The 17,743-nt window shown below is 45.6% G+C and overlaps 1 protein-coding gene across 5 annotated transcripts in view; it reads left to right on the plus strand.

Moving 5' to 3' along the window:
- Positions 1-17,743, plus strand: part of ST6GAL1 (ST6 beta-galactoside alpha-2,6-sialyltransferase 1) — a 117,167-nt gene that overhangs the window by 68,654 nt on the left and 30,770 nt on the right. For 2 of the 5 annotated variants that reach the window (XM_032875607.1, XM_032875606.1), the window contains exon 3: positions 16,455-16,590. The gene's annotated coding sequence lies outside the window, so the exon portion shown is untranslated. Of the gene's footprint in view, positions 1-8,132; positions 8,195-16,454; positions 16,591-17,743 lie in introns of those variants that run through there. The other 3 variants (XM_032875608.1, XM_032875605.1, XM_032875610.1) reach the window with 3 other exon arrangements.

A 17,743-nucleotide genomic window follows, 5' to 3' on the forward strand; every position in this document is an offset into this window, starting at 1 on the left:
ATATCACATTTGCCTAAGATCACACAGGGATGAATAATGCAGCTGGGATCCAAGTCTAGATTCTTCTGACTGCAAAGCTGCATGCGTTCCCACGAAATTTTGCTCTACTCTCTCAAACCAGGTCCCATCTGAGTATCTTCCTCATCCCAGGGTTGGTCCTCGTCTTGTCTGCACGGGGGCCTGCACCCAGGTTTTCCTGGCCTGTGGGACTTGGGTCAAATCTCAGCTGAGATCCTGGCTCTGTGTGGGCACGTCTCACAGCCTCCCTGACCCTCGGTTTCTGCGCTGCGCTGCCTTGAGAGGTTATTTGGAAGATTTGGCAGGTATCTGGCCTCAGATGTGGCCTGCGGCAGGTGGCCCAGAAGCAGCAGCTGTTCCTAGTTTCTTGGCCACTTCCTTTCAGGGAGTGGAGGGGTGTTGTGAGCTGCAGCAGTCTCATTCTGCTGGCGCTGGGTAGTCTCTGCAGGCTCAGCACTTCCCTCCCGGGCTCTGAAGCTTCTTATCTGCTCTCCACTGTGTGCCTGATAATCACCGGACTCATCTGCGGGGTCTCACAGTGCCACGGGCTGAGGTCTCAGTCTCCCTTTCGGAGCCCCCTCGCCCACCTCCGTCCTGTTTCTCTCCTGTCCTCCAGGCTTTCCCCCTCCATGGACGCTTTGATCCCAGGTTGGATGTAGGGCCCCTACTCCTGGGCTATGACTCTTGAGCATCTTCTTTGCAAGAAGAAAATATTCACTTATTTGGCACATGAAGCCAAGCCACAGGCACTGACCGTGGCCCTGGCAACATTGAGGTAACTAGCTAATTCAGGTGCTCACTGTCTGGGGCTGTGCCTGTGGGGGCGGTGGGATGCAAAGTAAATAGTGCATTAGGTATTTAGGTCATTGTTTGTCTGATTTTCATGGTATTTAAGGCTGTTAGCATCGTGAGTGCAGGGGAGTGGCAGTTACCTGTGGGTCTAAAGTTCTGCACTCAGAGTTACCAGCATCTTTGTCGAATTGATTGTTCCAAATAGATGTGGTCCGAAGGTAAGCTAGCAGCTTTGCCAAGCCTAGTGGTGGGGGGTGGGGGGGAAGGATTGTGGGGAACCCAGGTGCGGCCCTTCCTTTCCCCCGCCCTCCTCCTTTCCCCTCCACCCTCCTAAGTCATATTCGTTGATTGGGTCAGCATGCAGCAGTTGACAACTTTTTTTGCTGACTTGCCAGTGGGCTGTAGGAAGGAGAACTCACAGGCTTCAGCGCCAGACACTGACTGGGCAGGGTACATGACTCCCCAGCCTCACACTCCATCTATAAAGTATTGCAACAGCTGACTTGACATTCGTGAGGGTGTTCTGTTGAGATCCTTGAGAATTCTCTTTTTTGTTTTTTAGGATTTTATTTATTTATTTATTTAGGGAGAGTGAGGGGTGGGGGGCTGTGCAAAGGGGAAGGGAGGGAGAGGGCGTCTCAGGCAGACTCAGTGCCGAGCATGGGGTCCACGACCCGGGGCTCGATTCCACCACCCTGAGATCATGCCCTGAGCTGAAGCCAAGAGTCAGATGCTCAACTGCCTGAGCCACCCAGACATCCCAAGAAATCTTTGAGAATTCTTAATCAACCTCCTCTTCAGCATTGTGACCAAGTTCTCATTTATTGACAACAGTCCTAAGGTGAGACATTCATTCTCATCTGACAGGGGACTCATGCATATGCTACCAGAGCACAAAATTTCCCCCATATATGCAGTCAGACATAATTGAACAATTAAACCATTTCTGTCTCTTATGATTTCGTGAATCATGAGTTCATGATTTCATGAATAGGGCTGTAGGCATTAATAAATCTGTTAGCAGGCATTCATCATAGAGTATAAACTTTCCTTCACAAGGACTAGCCGCCTTATTTCTTTGGGAACTATAGTTCACAAGGAGTTATTTGTATAATTTTCTGGTGCTTGGAGGGCACAGAGCCTGCCCATTCCCCTCCACCTCCCGGTACCCTGGGTCGTGGCCTGGGGATGAGCTCTCTCACATACGAAGGGACTGGCTTCTACCAACTTTTTGTGCACATACTTCATATTCATTCATGAGCAAAATCAGCCTGTTTTATGTTTAGGACCTTTGGGGTTGTTTTCCAATAGTTAATAATTTCAGATGTTGACTCTGTAAATACCAAAGGTCCACCATAATACCAGCGACCATCCGGGGCTGTTATAAGATCCAGTTCACCATATCAAGTATCTAGCATCCCAAGTGTGCACTGGGCTTTGATCTCAATACTGTTGGTTTCCTTATAACTGAAACCATTTGCTGCTGGGGTTAGGTGGGCACGACTGTGGCCGAGAGAGTCACAGGTCAAACAAGATGGCCACTGGAGCACAGCCTTTAAGAACATGGTCTTCAGATTCAGACAGTGCTGGGTTCCAGTTTTGGCCCTTCCATTTACTAGTCAAAGCCCTTCAACATCTTTAAAATTCAGTTTCCTTCTCTGGGAAATGGAAGCGATAATGTTGCCAACCTCAGAGGATGGCAGTTAGGGTTGAACGAACTCTTCTGTGTACAGGTTTAGTTCTGCACCTGGCATGGAGGAAGCCCCCAGAAGGAGCCACGGTGACTTCTCTCTCCCTCTCTCTTTCTGTGCAGGGATATACACCCTGTAGGGGCTTCATGTTCATTGATGATTTCGGTTCAAGTCTGAAATCATTGCCCTATTTAAAAATTAGCCACCTCCCCCCTCCCCACCCCAACATACATATTACAAGGCCTGGCAGTGAGCCCTAGTCTGATACTGAGGACCACTTGTATACCTTGTGCTTGGCAGTGCTGAAACAGCAGAATGGGTGTTAGTGAACTCTATCCCCACAGAGCCCTATCCGATTGGAAGGATAAGACCTTCACCCTTCCATAGTACTGGGAGGAGCCTATAAGAGAACGCTCACTTAGGTCGGGAGTGTGGTGCAGGTCCACACGGGAGGAGGCCTCCTCCCTGGAGACCGGGAAACTTCCTCTGTGGAGAAGGGCAGGGAATGGGTCTGCCCTGGGATCCCTGAAATGAAGGGAGGGAAATGACGAGTAGGGAGGGTTGAGGGTGTGACGAGCTAGTGAATGTTGAGATCTGTGGATCTGGCCCCTGAAGAAAACTATCCAGGCCTTCTACTGGTCAGCACGCTCCATTGAGCACCAACTAGGTACCGGTATAAAGTCGTTTTTGTGTATGGGTGATAGGGAGGGATGCGAATATAGAAAACTTCAGAAAACCAGCCCTTGCCCTCTAGGGGAGAAGGACCATTTGCCAATAGGGCAAGTTGAGTGCGAGCCCTTGTCTGAGATGGCGCCAGTTTCAGCACACTCCGTGCCCACAAGATTAATCTTCGGTCACGTTGCTGCCTGTGTCATCTGGCGACCAGACTTACCCTCACAACCGAGGGGAGAGAAAAGTGAAAGATGCACGTGGAGGCGAAGGGCAATTAGCACTTTCTCTGGTAGGCCTGACTCCCCCTGACCTCATAACAGACGTGAGTTGTTCATATCTCCCCTTGGAGAGGGTGGTCCAGAATTGACAACAGTTTTGGTCTGAAATTCTCAAAGACCCAGACTGAGCCCGAGGCCCTGTTCCCTCCTCAGGAACTCTGGGCCATGAAGGGGCAGCAGACGCCCTGGGCTGTGGAGGAGCCTGGGCTAAGCAAAGACTTCACATGCTTGAGGCCTTGTTGTTGACTCGCCACCCACGTTCACCCTAGGCTGAGCCAACACGGCCCCTACTACTCTGCCTGAGGCCCCCCTCCTGCGAACATTCCAGTTCTTCAAGGGCTCCTTGTTTATTGGTCTAGAGCAACTAGATCAGAAGCTACTGAGGACAGTATTGGGCATCTCTATTTTTAGGTGCTTCCTAGGTGGTGTTAAGGCCAAGGTAATAGAGAGAAGTAATGAGTGCTGTAGTGGTTCCTTTCACCTGCACTGACCTTGATGGCTATGGGACTAGGGGGAGGGTCTTCTCTGAGGACAGACTGTCGGCATTCTCTTCTCTTTTCTCTTTCTATGATGGCCCAGCTGGCCGGACCTAGAAAAGAGCTCAATTTACTAAGGTGAGCAAGGTAAACATTTGACACTTTGGTTGCCTTAAGGAGTGGCAGCTCACCGTCAGTGACTTTGACCTTTGGGAAATATCAGGAACTCTGACCTGACATCCTTCTGTCCGGTCAGGTAAAAATCAAGATGGAAGGGAGGAACAAACACTCCGTGGCATGATCTCCGGCCCAGGAATTCCTGGGGAAAATTATGTTTAGAAAAACACTAGCGGACATCCTTTTTCTTATTAAAGACATAGTTCAACTGGGCTTAAAGAAAGATGTAGGTCATCAGACCCTCATTATCAGGATTTAAGAGAAAATTCTTAATCTTTGGTCTTTCAGTAGAACTCTTTCCCTCCTGTGTCGTCATTTGGTCTTCCTCTGCTCTTAAGCGAGAAATCCGGACCCCCCCCAGTAACTCTGCTGGGCTGTAACAGCTCTGTTCTTCAGTCCCTGAGGGGGGCGTCTTTCTGGTGTACCCGCTGCCTGGGTCAGCTGCTGAGCCCTGAGAGGTTGGGCGGGGTGCCTGTATCTGTTTGATCTATAGTCAATAAAATACTGGCTTTATAATGCTGTGCTCTGGAGCCTTACACACTTGGGGGCCAGATTGTTCCAGATAAGAATGCCTTACTTCTGCCTAGTTGGGGGCAGTTGTGGGTAGTTTTTTTTTAAGCACCCTACATATCTAGCCAACCAGTAAAACTTGTTTTTCAGGAGGCCAGCTGGGATCAGAGAGTTATGATTTGGGGGGGGCGGGTAAAAATTGGGGCATACAAACCAGAATTCCTTGCCCAGGGTCTCCAGAGACCCACCAGAAGCTTGGAGTATTTCAAAAAGCCAGATGGCAGAAGCACATTTAAAAAAAAAAAAAAGAAAGAAAGAAAGAAAGAAAAGAAAAGGAAAGAAAAAAAAAAGGAAGAAAATCTGTACAGGCCAAGGAAATTACCAGTTTCTTTGTATCATGCTGGAATTTTGCCAGCTGATCGTGAAAACAATGACAGTCTCGTGCTGATCAGAATCTCTTATTGGCAGCAGTATCTATGTTCACTTGATAACAAATAAGAACTCTTGCTCTTAATTAAATTTGGCTGATAGCATCTTCTAAAACCTGGCAGGCGTAACAGGAGGAAACAAATACAAGAGGCACTTGGTGTGGACGAATTTGGGAACCTCTGGCTTTGACTGTGTTAAGGGACACTCCTATTGCTTCCCTGTGCTGGGGAAGTGCTGGGACGAGGAGAGATTTGTGTGGATAATGGAAAAATCTATTGCTGGGAATTCTTTTTTTTTTTTTTTTAAGGTTTTTTTAAATTTATTTGAGAGAGAGATATACAGCAAGAGAAGGAACACAAGCAGGGGGAGTGGGAGAGGAAGAAGCAGGGTTCCCGGTGATCAGGGAGCCCAATGCGGGGCTCCATCCCAGGACCCTGGGATCATGACCTGAGCCGAAGGCAGACGCTAATGACTGGACCACCCAGGCGCCCCTGCTGCTGAGGATTCTGTTGATGTTCCTAGACCAGTAGAAATAAAAATTCAGGAAGTCTCTACCAAGAAGCTCTGTTGGGGTAAGGCCAGCTGCACTTGGCTATTTTGCTCACCTTTCACAGTCCACTGCTCTTACCTAGACGCAGGGTGTGTGTGTGTGTGTGTGTGTGCATGCGCACTTCCTGGAAAATGTAATCCCAGGCTGGGGTGCCACTTTCAGCCACAGCTCCATCATGGTGGAAAGATCGCAGTAGGGGTGCCGCAGCCAGCCATCCTTGACATGAAAAACAGAAAGAGGTGTCATGATAGGATTAAGTGGTAGCCCAGCTGACACAAGTCATGAAAGGGGAGCCCATCATGGTAAAGGCTTCTGGAAGCCAGGACAAGTGGACTGCTTCTCAGAGGCATTGTGGTTAGCTGAGGTACCCCTCTGGGGGCAGTGGGGAGTCAGGGTCTCTAGGGACAGAAAATTTAAGTTCTGAGGTACAGAGGAGGGTGAGGTTGGCACACTGAGGAGTTGAGGAGATGGTGATCAGGGCAGAGGAAAGAGGTGTTACTGGAAGGTCCAAGATTGTGACCAGCCATGGCAGCTGAAAGCAGCCAGACTCTTAGGAACCCTTTGAAGGGCCCTGAGTAGAGAGACAGATGTTGGATAGCACAAGCAGTTTGGGGGATTAGAATCATCTAGTTTGACCATTGGTGATGACATCTTGAGCAAATGGCTTAAACTCTTAGAGCTTCCTTTTTGTTTATAAAAGGGGATTCTTAAATGCCCACCCCCTAGGGTGCTGGGAAGGATTTCGTTGGATAACGTCTCTAAATTGCTAGCACCCAGGAAGGAACTTAGTAGATGGCTCATGGGCCTTTTTCGCCTGTATGGTTGCAATAAGTTTTTGAAAGGTCTTCCTTTTTTAACTTCCTGCAACCTACTATGTATAGCACTTGACTCTCAGTGCAGCAGCCAGAAGGATCCCTTTCAGACTGAAGTCAGCCAAATCTTCTTCGGAGTGAAAGCTAGAATCTTACACCAGTCAAAGGCCCTAGGTGATTTGGTTCCCAACGCTTCCCAGCCTCACCTTCTGCTACCCTTCTCCTCGCCTGCCCTGTTCCTGGCCTCAGTGTTGTTCTTGAACAGGTCAAGCCTGTCTCCTGCCTAGGATTTTGCTGTTCCATCTACCTGGAATCTCCTTCCTTCAGAAATCTGCCTTCTTCTCAGTGAGGCTTTCTGATGATCGAATTTAACACAGATTTCCCCCTCCCCTCATACACCTTACTGTCCCTATTCCATCTTCCCTACTTTAACTTTCCACATGACAGCTGTCTACTTCCAAAGCATCACATGCATATTTATTTTGTCTCTTTTGCCATTCCTTCTCTGGAAGGCAAGTTCTGAGGGGTGTGGGATTTCTGGCTGATTTCTGCACGGCCGTATCTCCGGATGGATCGCGATAGGCACTAAGCATCAACAGCATGAACACACCTCTCCCTGAGTATTTGTGCATGTTGTTCTCATGGACTCGGGGACTGCTGCAAAGTGGAGGGATTCAGGCCTCTCTTCTCATGTCCCTTACCTGGAAGTCCCCTGGACAACTCAGGACTTAGACCCTCCTACATACAAAAACAAAACAAAACAAAACAAAACAAAAAAACCTTGGGAGAAGCATTAAACTTGAAACCACTGAAATCTCAACAGGACTTGAAATCTAACACTCCGTTTACAGGAAACAGAGGGCAGAGAGGAGTAAATTAAACAATACGGTAAGGAGGTCCTCAGCCAAATTCAGTACTAGGCACATTCTGTGGGTCAGGTGACTTCGTTTCTCCCACAAATATATATTTGTTCTAAAAAAAGAAAATAAGGGCATGGGCAATGACTCGAAATTAAAAGAGAGTTGAGAGTGGTTTATCACCCACACAAAATGTTTAGATCCTCATTTAAGGAATTTAGTGTAAAAAACACTTTGGGGAGAACTGGTAACAATTGGAATGTGGTTTGGGTTTTAATGGCACTATGGTGCTATATTTACACTCCTGAGTTCTCTGGCAGAACCCAGGGTGTGTGCAGTGTATTATAGAGAATTAAGCTCCCTAGAAAATTACTGGAGGGCCTCTGGTCCCATGTTTCCTAAGGGTGGCGCATAGCAAATACTGGATGCCAGCGAGGGAGGTTCCTTTGTGACATAAGTGGATGTCCTAGGACGTTAAGACAGTAGGACATTTCTCGTGGAAGGCCAATGGAGAAGAGCTGGTGGTGGAGACGGATCTGAGGGCTGGCATTGGCTTTAAGTTACTGCAGGGGAGGAAGAGGGGGAGGGGAACAGATCAAGTTGGCAAGTTGTTGGTACTCTTTGGAGCTGGGCTCTGAAAACAGGTTCACTGTGTTAGTCCCTATACCTATTTGTCTGTGTAAAAACTTCTGAGATGGAAATGTCATTCTTTTTAAAATATTATGAGGAGGTGAAACAGTCCCACTTCCTGAGGAGGAGGGAGGCCCATTTGCTCTTTGCTTTCTCTGTTGGGTGTGGGTTGAAGGAAAAAGGGGTGGGCCTCTTGCTTGGGAGGGGCACAGTGCTTATTTAACCCTCCTTATAGGCCCTTCTGCTACTTTCTTGGCTCAACTCTGACCGGCCGAGTGGAGTGCCCTGTGGTTTACGGTGTGGTAAGATGGGGCAAGAGGCTGGCTGGGGTTGGGGCTGTGAGCACTGGTGTGGTGCGGGGCAAAGGGCAGCATCCAGAGAGGAGCCGATGGGGTGTGAAGTGTCTCCTTTCAGCCAGGTACCTGTCAAATGGGAAGACAGCTATTTCTACAAATACACAACTGTCGAAGGCACGCGGTTGAAGACAGGAGCAAATGGCCCGTGATATCCCTTTGTCGGGGCTCTGTTCATCCTGAGTTCAGAGCTCTCCTTCCCTGTGGGGAGTGGCTGGCTCTGGTCAGAAACCACAGAGTGTCTGTGGTGGGAACCCAGTGCCCCCCACCAAATTCTGTTCTCATGCTTTTCGAAAACCTCAGGGAAATGTACTCAGGCCTGCCTTCTCCATCAGTGCCTGCCTGGCTGGGAAAAGATGTAATCTCTGTTAAGAGACACTTTTTATGCAGCCTGGGTCTGAAACAGTTGGGGCAGGCAGGAATGAAAGCGCCTTTATCTTTAGGACTTTGAATTGGGCAGGATGTCTCCCCACCACCCCCTCCGCCCCACCATTAGCTGGGAGGCTGGGCTTGCCCTCAGGTAAACACCAGCAAACACAGCTACCCAGACAACCTGTGAAATCTCTCCTGGTTTCCTTTCACCCTCTTGGCAGATGGGTTAACTACAAGTTGGTTTCCTGTTGCTTAACATGTTTCTGAGGAGCAACACTGTGGCTTGTCAGATATAACTATTAATTTTTTGACCTGCACTGGCACCCACTGATAGAACTCAGGTTAGGGTCTTGGGAGTGAGTCAGCAGCCTCAACATTTGGGGACTCTCTGGGGACTGTGGAAGCGGCTATTAGCACACCTGGCCTCAGCACTTGTGGCCGCAGGAATTAAATGAGCTTCACTGAATTACAGGAGCTTTACCATATGGAAAGCACTCAGTGCATGGTAAAAGCTCAATAATTACTAGCTGCAACAAATGATAAAGTCTATCGTTAAATTGTCACCACAACCCTGCAGGGGCAAATTTTAAAGTATTATTATCCATCCTTTACAGATGAAGACACCAGGCTTATAGAAGTTGGCGAACTGGACTGTCCTCCTTTATTGGACAGATAGAAAAGCCAGGATTTGAATCTGGGCTTTTGAGATAACAGAGCACGAGCTCTTTCTCCAAAGCCAGGGCTTCTCAAACTGTACATGAAGAATCATGCCCGCCCCCCTCAACCTGTCACACATCAGTAGTTTCTAAAATACAATGAAAAGGATTGATTGGACTAGTGAAATGAAGGACATTGAAAATACAAGCCTTATTTTTTTAAAAAAGATATTTACTTATTTATTTATTGGACAGAGAGAGAGAGAGAGAGATCACAAGTAGGCAGAGAGACAGGCAGAGAGAGAGGAGGAAGCAGGCTCCCCGCTGAGCAGAGAGCCCACGGGGTTTGATCCCAGGACCCTGGGATCATGACCTGAGCTGAAGGCACAGGCATAACCCACTGAGCCACCCAGGCACCCCACAAGCCTTATTTTTAAAGTGATTGTTAGATTCGATATGCACAAAATCACTCTTTCAAATTAGTATAAAAGATGATTACATTCGATATTTGTACTCTTCTCATCGTGGATCTTAAGAAAGCTTTCTCAAAGTGGCCCCAACTGTAGATCTCGCTTTGCAGAATGCTGCCCTCTATTTCCCAGAGTGTGGTGTACAGGGGGGACCACTCAGATCAGCGTCGCGTGGGTGCTTACTAAATGCCCATCTCTGAGCCCATCCCAGACTGTGGGAATCAGAACGACTGAGAGAGAAATTGGGAATCCGAAGGTCAACAAGTCATTCGATGATCGCGGTGTGCTCACAGTCTGACCATCAGTGCTCTGTACACTGCTGCTTCTCCTCACGGATAATAGAGGATAGGGAGATGGTCAAGGGCATGTAGTGTTTTAGTCTATACCCCTCTCCCCACCTGGCTTTTGTGTTGTTTTTAAATTCTTAAGAAGTTCCTTTCCTTAGAAAGTCACTGACTGAACCTGGTTTCTCAGCTACCTGGTGGAGAAAAACCAGGAGAGAGAATGTAGGTTCTGGAAGCCAGACGGAGGAAATGACTAACTTGGTAAAACACAGCTGATGAGCTGAACAAGGTGAAAACCGAGCCCTGACCATTTACTTAGCAACACGGGAGTCAGGAAGGTCTTTGGTGACGTAGATGAGAGCAGTTTCCCAGAGATGGCAAGGCTTTCTGGGGTGCATTCAAGTGCCAGTGGCAAGGTGGACATTGGAAACACTGACCTCACTAAGTTCTTTCAAGGAGGTTTACTGCAAAGGAAAGGAGGCAGGAGCTGGGAGGTGAGGTGAGGTCAAGAAGCTACCCGGGAGGGACAGGGAAATGAAGATTATTTGGAACTTGTGCCGTAGTTAAATCTGTGACTCTTATAAAGTCTTATATCTTTTTTCAGTGAATTCTTTCAGTAAAACAGAAAAATTGTCTCCTATACCTTCTTTTAAAGCTCTTTCAAACTCTGCCCACTCCCAAATGATATTGTCTGGAAAGAGTCTGCAGCTCATTCTTTTCCTTACATAGCTTAATTTGAGCACATTTTTTTTTCATATGACATTGCATCTTTTTCATATTTCCTTCATCTATATTTTGGCTGAAGTGTCCTAAAGTAGATTTCATCTCTACTTTACCTGCATGGGACTTTGTTAAAAAACCAACATAACCATATTATGTAATCATAATAAAATAAGACTGATTATTATACCTAACAAAATTAAAAATGATTTCTTATTATCATATAATGCCAAACCTATATGCAAATATCCTCATTTGCCCCCAGTGGTATTTTGTTCAAATCAATTCAGGCAAAGTCTGCACATTGCATATGATATTTCTGTCTTTGAAGCCATTTGTTTTTCCTGTCCATTGATCTGGTAAGGAACCCAGTTCAGTTCTGTAGAATGCCTTGCTTTCTGGATTTGTCTGATAACGTCTCTGTGTTGTCATATAACTTACTCTTTTTTTTTTTTTAAGATTTTATTTATTTATTTGACAGAGATCACAAGTAGGCAGAGAGGCAGGCAGAGAGAGAGAAAGGAGGAATCAGGCTCCCTGCTGAGCAGAGAGCCCCATGTGGGGCTCGATTCCAGGACCATGACCTGAGCCGAAGGCAGAGGCTTTAACCCACTGAGCCACCCAGGCGCCCCAACTTATTCTTCTTTTGCCTGTGTTTTCTAAAAACTGAGATCATATATAAAGGCTTGATTATATACAATTAAGCATTTCAGGTGAGAATTTTTCTGAGCCACATACTGCTTAGGTGATGATGCTAAGACCGATCAGGGTCAGGTGGCAGCTGCCTTAATCAAGGGAGGGGTGTGTGTGCGTGTGTGTGTGTGTTTAAGATAGGAGAAACAGTGTGTGTGTGCTGATAAGCATGATCTTTGCGAGATCTACATACGATGCAAAAGCAAAAGGGGAGATTTTGTAGAAGAATATCCATAAGTAGATAAGACTATACAGGATCTAGTGGAACAAATGTTGGTTATTCCAAGTATTGGGTGCAGCCAATTCATCTGTAGCAATAAGAGGTCATTTGGGCGTAAACTCAAGTATGATTAGTAGCTGTGGTACAAAGGTGCATTGTGTGTGTGGTAACTCTGTTCTGGTCGCTTCCTTTTTCTCTATGAATAAGTAGCAGTTCATCAAGGGAGAGGGAAGATAAGGGGACTTTTAATGGGGAGGAATTCAGTGGTCCTCTAGGAGACGGCAGGTGAATTGACCAGAAAAGTAATATGTGATTGCTAGGAAGCATGAAGGAGCTGCTTGCACTTAGTGATCGTGAACTTGAAGGGAAACCCGTAAGTATTATTTTGTGATTTTCTTTAGCCATGGAGCTGCACATCTGCAGGTGTGGAGGAAGACAGAGAGTTGGATTTGACCAGGATTGGGGTTTATCCAACATTGTGTGATGAGAGAGGCCAAATGAATGACTGACCATGGAGTTGAAGCTGGGTAGGAAGGGAAGTTAGGACATGAAGGAAGTGAGAGGCAGTGAGAAGGTGGTAAGAGCAACCACAGGAAGATCATTGGAGGTCGGTACTGGTTGGACTAAGCTACAAAGATAGGAGTGGTGATTGGGGGAGGGGTGGTGCCTGAAATCAAGAATGTGGAGTACTTTTTGAAAATGATAAGATCAGAGATATGATCTGGGGGATGAGTGGCTAAAGTCACCATCTTTGGAGTAGAAGAGATCAAAGGACTGAGAGACCAGGGAACTAGAATGATTCCAAAGGTAGCTGTTGATATCCCCAAGAGGCAGGGCAGAAAAATAGTGTGAGGAGGATGAGAGTGAACCAGCTGTGAAGATATTCAAGGGATGAAGAAGAGTGTCCTGGTGGAGGGGAAATGACTTCACCAAGGTGGGGAGCAGGTGCCATGGTCTGCACTGGGTTGTGTGAGAATGAAATGTATTGGTGCATGTGAGGTTCTCAGCACTGAGCACAGGCTCGGCGTGTCTCAGTGCTCAACCCATTGGATTTATTTTTATGGGGGTGGTGGTGGTGATTTCTCTTCATTTTAAGACCTTCGAAGAGGCAGAGCTGTTCACCTAGCTCTATGTGCCCCCGCCAGATGGTATATTCCCTATCACTTAGTAGATCCCGTAGATCAAATGAACATCTGCAGCGCAGTGCTGGCAAGGGTTTCGAGCAAGTGGAGGTGATGGGTGGGTGAGTGAGTCTGCATCAAGCGGTTGAAGGATGTGGGGGATGGGAAAGGGTGGTAACAGAGCCAGCTTCATTCTTTCATTCAGACGCGACCAAGCGCATCTCGCTTCTGGCTCAGAACTGGCTAGATGTGGAGCAGGCAGAAACAAAGCTTAAAGGAACCCTCAGTCTGGGTGGGCTATCCCATCTGCAAATGGAGAAATGTCACATAGGCTCCTGAGATCCAGGATGGGTACAGTAGAGTCGTGTCGATCTCTGTGGGGTCAAGAAAGTTTTCAGAGTCCAGGGGCACTTAACTGGTGCCAGGGGTGGTGAGGGGGCTGAGCAGGTATGACCCCATGTGAACAGGGTAGGGCATGGTCCGTTTGTCAGAAGGAAACCACCTGGCAGGGTGCAAAGGACAGAAGAGCACAGGGCACTTGGAGTGCCATCATTAACTCTGAGAAAATCACTCCTCTTCCCTATTTCAGTTACCCTATTTGTAATTTGAGATGGTAATGACACACATAGGGTAGGGCATGGTGAGAAGTCAATGAAATTATGCATATAATCTTTGTCACCAGCCCTGTTGGGATCCCTTTGGGCGTATTACCTTACTGGATTATTAAAATCTCCTACAAGATGGGCTCTTTTATTATTATTCCCATTTTATAGATAAAGAAGCTGAGTCTTAGAGGGTTGAATAGCTTGCTGGAGGTCATGTAACTAGTGAGAGATGGTTTGTATTCTTACCCCGATCTGTCTAATCCCAGAGCTCTGACCCTCAACCCCGAAGCTTATCAGTGCTGAGCACATAGCTAGTTCTGAATAAATGGTAGCTGCTACGGTCATGATTGCTAAAGCTTCTTACTCGGAGGACCGAGGACTCTTACGATTTCTGCAGCTGGGCGAAGTTCACCAGGGCTGCAGTCTCCTGACCAGCAGTGACTCTTTCTGGAAGATTCTCATCACCTACGATATATGTACATCAACAATTGTGCTAGTTGGTTTCAGCTAGTTGTTTTTAGAAATCAAGGGCAGGGAGTGGTTGTTACCTCCTAGGAGGACAAGTTGTTCTGAGCAGATGATAGGGGGAGGAAGACCAGTGTTAGCTGCCCTCCTCTGCTGTTCCTGCACTGAACTCAAACCAAAGTCACACGCCCCAGCAGCTTACTTACTGGGGGGCATGGCAGCACACCAGAATAGGCAAGCGGTGTCCCCTCAAGGACAGTGGGCTGCCCATGGTGTTCCTCATGAGGATGACAAGAAAGAACCTTTTCCATTAGTGATGCCTGAGAGAAGCACAGACCTCTTAAGAACTGGTGGCCCTTCATTCACTCAACAAATAATTTGGTGAGTATTTACCACGTGCTGTACCCTCATCTAGGCATTGATGATAGTAGTGAAGAAGGCTGACGAGGTTTTTGCCGAAGGGGTTTCCATTTTTCCTAGAGGCAGATGGTAATCGAATAATAATATGAATGCATGCATAATTACAAACTTGTGCCACAAAGGCAACATACATGACATGAAAAGGGGTGGGACCTCAGAGACTTTAGGACTCTCCCAGGAGTCATGGGAAGGAGCTGGTTGTGGCCGCTGTGGCTTCCTCTCAGCTCAGTTAATGCTGCATCTCCTAGGACAGGCTTCGAGATTAGCCCAATAGTGGGAATGGAGTTGATGCACAAGGTATTTTCAATACTGTCCCTGAGAGTTTTGCCTTAATGACTCTGCTAACATAATAAGCATAATAAAGGAAGTCAAACGGAGTCATGAGAGGAATTCTCATCTCCCCATTTGACTTCCTTTATTATGCTTGCTCCTCAACTGTTTTTGGGTCTCAATCATGTGCCTGTTTTCTAGATATTTCTTCACAATGATGTATGCACAAATAACATTCTCTGTTTCACTTTTTTCATTTTTAGTATTTGAAGAATTTTCCCCCTATTGCTATATAAATTCACACACAATTTTTTATATATATTATCTGTTATTATGTATTACCTTATATATTTTAAATTAACTAATATCGTTATATGGATGTGTATATATATTCTTTCTAGCAGATGTGGGTACCCTAGTTTAACTGTTTCCCTTTTGCCAAAAGCTTAGTTGTTAACCTTAGATTTTCACCATTACAAATCACTTTCAAATTGAAAATGATTTTTCTTCTTGCCTGCACATACTGCTTTATATATAAAACTCATTCTTTATCCCATTGTTCCTCTTCCAAACCTCACCACAACTGTGAAAGGTAGGGAGTCATTTCTGTGCAGGGAAACCAAAATACGTTATCTTTTTCTCCTTTCAATTATTTATTGTCTTATTTCCTGCAAGTCAGAAGCTCTTAATTCTATGACCTGGTTACTTTCTAAAAAGGTTAAGTTCATTTCTATTGCTTCCTCAAAATATACCAATCCTATTACAATCGGTTCAGTAATGAGTATTATCGTTTTGAAAACTGCTGTCTAATGGAAATTCTATAAACTGGCATCTTAGCAGGCCAGTTGTCCCCTTTGGGTTTCTCTCAAGATTCATCATAATTTATATGCTTGTTAATTATGTTTTCTATTTTGTGATTTGTCCATTCATGTGGAATGCCTGTTTATTTTGAGATGCATTGACTCTCTTTACACTTTGCACAGCTGGACTCTTTGTTTCCTTTAAATTATAGCATTTTCTTGGAGACAAGTGGGAGTTTTCATGCAAGCGACTCTATCAAAGTTTTCTTTTATTATTTTTCTGCATTCCGTCAGAAGAAAGAGCTGACAAATATAGAATTCTGTTTTTAGCTTTCTAAAATTATATTTTTATAATGTTTTTACATATTATATTTTTATAATTTATATAATTTTAATAATTTATATAAAAATAATTTTATATAATTTTGTATATTATATATTTTTATAATATTTTTTCCAACACCAAGAGTAATTCATATAAATTTAGAAATTTTGGAGTATACAAGATGTTGTAAAACATGAAAACATTCCTTATTCTACCAGCCCCGGTTGCCTTATTTTGTTTTGTTTCTAGTCCTTTCTCTTTTTCACATGTATATTAAAAGTTTTTTTTTATTTGATTAGAATATTATATACAGTTTTGCAACCTATTTTTTCCAGGTAGTGTTATACTGATTGAAATTTCACATATCATGAAGTGTTCTTTGATAATAAATCATGGTCTAGAGTGTATTTAGGGATGATCTGAATCTTCTCTCCCCCAAATTACTATTTATGTAACCAGTGACTGAACAATCCTTTCTTCCTAGATTGGCCTGTGGTACCTGCTTTATCCTTCTAGCATGTTCTTATCTAGTATCAATCTAATTCTATGCCTTCTCTGCTATTCACAACCCTGAGCACAGCACCTATAATGGGCTCTTGTCTCTGTGTTTCTTTTTCTGAGCTCTCCAGACTTTCTGGATTGCGCTGTAGTGGAGGCTAGGGGACTAGGAGAGGGGACTATCCGGATGCCTTGTTAACCTTTAACACTGCCCCTTCTGGAAACCAGCTCTTACTTCTTGTTTTTTGTTTTTGTTTTTGTTTTTGTTTTTTCTTTTTTGGCCTTTGCAGATGTTTTTTGATCATCCGGAGCAAAATGAGCCTTGGCCTCCAGACCCAATAAAGCAAAGATTCCTCCCATGGAGAATAGCAGTGGTTCTTAAAGACTTGAAGGGCCTACAGCCCCAGGGGGATTAGCCAAAAGCAGGTAAGGGACACGTGGAAGCATGCACTGTGGGGGCAGCAAAAGGGTCCATTCTTTTTTTTTTTTTTTTTTTTAGCACATTTTTAAAACTTTCTTTTCAGTATAACAGAATTCATTGTTTATGCACCACACCCAGTGCTCCATGCAATATGTGCCCTCCATAATGCCTACCACCAGGCTCCCCCAACCTCCCACCCCCTGCACCTTCAAAACCTCAGGTTGTTTTTCAGAGTCCATAGTCTCTCATGGTTCATCTCCCCCTCCAATTTCCCTCAACTCCCTTCTCCTCTCCATTTCCCCATGTCCTCTGTGTTATTTCTTATGCTCCACAAATAAGTGAATCCATATGATAATTGACTCTCTCTGCTTGACTTATTTCACTCAGCATAATCTCTTCCAGTCCTGCCCATGTTGATACAAAAGGGTCCTTTCTTAATTAAAAAATGGGGTAATGGAGTGTGCTGGCCACAAGTCACAGAGTCTCAAGGTCTGACTCCAGCTTTGCTCTTTTCTTCATGTATTTATTTAGTCCTGATTCAGGGAGGGCTGCGGACAGGAGGTTTGCCTATGTCCATAAACCGTAAGTGTGAGATTTGAAGTTACTCTGTGATTCAGTCCACCCTTTTGAACACCTCCTTTGTGCCAAGCACTGCCTTAGGTACTGGGCATGTAGTGATGAGTAAACCAGGGCAGGAACCTTACTCTGAGATTTTCTTTCTGCGGCTTCAGGGTTGGCTTATTCTTTATAGGTGAAGTGTGAGTTGTTACTGGATTCTTCTAGAAGCCTGGTGGGGGTTGTAAGGATTTATTGATATAGTTGCATCTGTTCAGTAATGCTTTATTGAGTACCTGTCAATTTCGGGGACTCTGCTGGACACTGGGGTTTCAAGCATGAGCCAGGAGGAGTTCCCCTCTAGCAGAGGGTCAGCAGGAAAAGCTAGCATTGCTAAACACTAGAAATGAATGGGGGCGGTGGCGCCTGGGTGGCTCAGTCCTTAAGTGTCTGCCTTTGGCTCAGGTGATGATCCCAGGGTCCTGGGATCGAGCCCCACATTGGGCCCCCTGCTCTGCAAGAAGCCCGTTTCTCCTTCTCCCACTCCTGCTGCTCAGTGGGAGGTTGGAAGCAGAAAGGTAACCCTGTCTGTTTGCCAGGCAA

Source organism: Lontra canadensis, unplaced genomic scaffold (assembly GCF_010015895.1).
Source record: "Lontra canadensis isolate GAN:19392208 unplaced genomic scaffold, GSC_riverotter_1.0 scaffold56, whole genome shotgun sequence".
Lineage (NCBI taxonomy): Eukaryota > Metazoa > Chordata > Mammalia > Carnivora > Mustelidae > Lontra > Lontra canadensis.